This window comes from Grammomys surdaster, unplaced genomic scaffold (genome assembly GCF_004785775.1).
Source record: "Grammomys surdaster isolate TR1022 unplaced genomic scaffold, NIH_TR_1.0 257, whole genome shotgun sequence".
Classification (NCBI taxonomy): Eukaryota; Metazoa; Chordata; class Mammalia; order Rodentia; family Muridae; genus Grammomys; species Grammomys surdaster.
This window is the reverse complement of record NW_021604698.1, coordinates 4,862,462-4,864,927: the sequence shown is the minus strand read 5'-3', so window position 1 is coordinate 4,864,927 and position 2,466 is coordinate 4,862,462. Positions and strand designations below refer to the sequence as shown.

The window sequence follows — 2,466 nt, the reverse complement described above, 5'->3', positions numbered from 1 at the left end:
CTTCCTGCCCGTGCTTGTCGCAGGCCATCAGAAACAGTGCAGACAGCAGCAGCAAGTTCGGCCTGAATCATGTCTTCCAATCTTGCACAGGCTGCCAAGAATCATGAGTAAGAGCTCGGCAGTGGGGTGGTGCAGGCAGCTCAGGCTGGGCGGGGCCAGGCTGGGAGGCCTGGGTGTGGCCACAGGTGAGCACTGTTCCCCAGGCCCAGAGAGCAGAGCTTTCACTGTCTCTGAGCTTCTTCGGCATTTTTCCCCTCTTGCAGCTCAGTTTCCGGGATACCTGCAACTTAAGGTAAGCGAAGGGAGGTCGCAGGACAAGTCATAGAATAGTTAAGGGGTTGACTCCAAATGTTGAAGAACGTGGTTGGGTTTTATCACTGGTAGCCTGGTTTCAGTAAGATGAGCCTCGGTGCCAGCTCCTAAGGTCTTTGTGTGCCCAAAGTGGCTCTGGGGGAAACTATCACCACATAGCCACCTACATTCAGAGTATGAGGAAGGCGTAGGACAGGAGGTTTGACTGATGGTGCTGTGAGGGGAACAGCAGTGATTCCGGAAAGACAGCCCTATGGTGAGGAGGCAGAAACCAGGATGTATTTGAGATGCCAGTCTTTGAAAGGGTGTGGTACTGAAAACCTAGGAAGGTCGAGGACATGGGAACTGGGGTTTACCTTCCCAGTAGACGTTGAGGGATTGAAATTCTTGTCACTTTAAGCGTTAGATTGGTGATCATTGTCTGACACCCATGTTCTAGACAGAAATTATCCCTCCTCGCTCCTTTTTAGATTCGTCAAACTTGTAAAAAATCGTGTACAACATAAATCTTGAACATTTGAGATGTAATGGTCATTGTCTTTTCCTGATGGGCTGTAATAATAATAATGATATAATGATAACAACAATAATAAAACAATGATAACAATAGCTTAATGCCTTCGTTCCAAGATTTCACACTGAAACCTCCATTTAATACAATAAGTTGTTTCGTTTACCCAAACTGGATCTCAGAACTGGGAGACCTTGACCAATTTTTGCCCGGTGGCAAAGTGGGGTCTAAAGTCACATGGCTTGAAGGTGGGGGTGACTTAAGCGGAAGGAGGCCTTCAGACTGTTCGCACGACACAAGTTCTGATAACATTTTCCTTTACATCTTCCTTGTCCCAAGATGATCTTTAATGAAATTGTGTTACTCAGTCACATTCAAGTAAGTGCAAGTGTGGATGAGTTCTGACGTGGGTGGCGAGAAGGAAGCCTAGCAGAAAGGGAGTCTAGGTGAGTCAGCGGCTTTGTACCGTGCTTCCTCACGCCTCATAGAGTGCCATTTCAGTCCCTCTGGGTCTGGGGTTGACTTTGGAGCATTCAGTCTCAGCAGTTTGGGCTAGCCAGGTGTGGCCTGGTCTGGCGTTGTTTGGCAGTAACGTGGTGGGTCAACAGTGAAGCTCAGGTTTCTAGGAACCAGGTGCATCCATGATGGCCGAGACTATATGAGATTATGTATTTAAAAATCTGGTACCAAGTTTTTTCCTCCCAGGGTCAGAAAGTGATCCATAGAGGGTGCTCTTATGCTTTGGGTCATATTATTGCCCAAGGACAAGTCAGGTCAAAGCCCCAAGGGAGATGGACTTGGTGACAGATGCTTGGGATCCCAGCCTCTTGGGAAGCTGAGGCAGGAGAATGGCCAAGTTAAAGGCCCAGTTGAGTGAGGGAAAGAATTCAAATCCAGCCTGGACAACATAGGAAGACTTTTTTTTTTTTTTAAATACAAGGTAGACTAGAAAGGACTGGGGTCATAGCTCCATGGTAGAGCACTTGCCTAGTATTCATAAAGCCTCAGGCTCCATCTTCAGTTCAACAGTGAAAGAATAAATAAATACCTAAGAGAGGCCTGTGATCATCTCCATCCTGTACATGAGGCAAGCTAGGCTACAGTCTATCCATACAACTGATGCTGAAAATCACACATAAAATTCTGTTTGAGACAGGATCTTAACTTACTATGTAGCTCTGCAAGCTCACTATGTAGGGCAGGCTGGCCTTGAACTCAGAACACTCAAGGTGATCCTCGTATCTCAACCTTCTTGGTTTTGGTATTACAGTATGAGCTATCAGGCCCAGCACAATTTAGTTTTTATGAAATGAAAAACTCTATATGTAGTCCCCTGCTCCTCCTCTGTGTATGAGAGTTCACAAATGTGTGTATCTGATGAGTGTGGCAGATAGTCTGTAGAGAGGATGGACCTATATCATTTAACTGTGGGCATGTAGGGCAGCAGTCATAAACCAGGAAAAGTGGAATGTATAATCACTCTGCCCATGGGGACCTTTATATCTCCAGACTGACCACTGGCTTGGTGCTTAATACTTGGGAAACCCTTATGTACAGGGCATCATAAGTTATCAGTTCAAAGAAGTGAGCTTTCCTTCCTCTTCCTAGTACATGGGGCTCCATTCATTCATTTTATTTTGAAT

The 2,466-nt window shown here is 46.0% G+C and overlaps 1 protein-coding gene across 4 annotated transcripts in view; it reads left to right on the top strand.

Moving 5' to 3' along the window:
• Window positions 1-202: 202 nt before the first annotated feature.
• Serpinb5 (serpin family B member 5) overlaps window positions 203-2,466 on the top strand; it is a 21,538-nt gene continuing 19,274 nt past the window's right edge. For 2 of the 4 annotated variants that reach the window (XM_028775639.1, XM_028775638.1), the window contains exon 1: window positions 214-292. The gene's annotated coding sequence lies outside the window, so the exon portion shown is untranslated. Of the gene's footprint in view, window positions 293-2,466 lie in introns of all 4 variants that reach the window. The other 2 variants (XM_028775637.1, XM_028775636.1) reach the window with 2 other exon arrangements.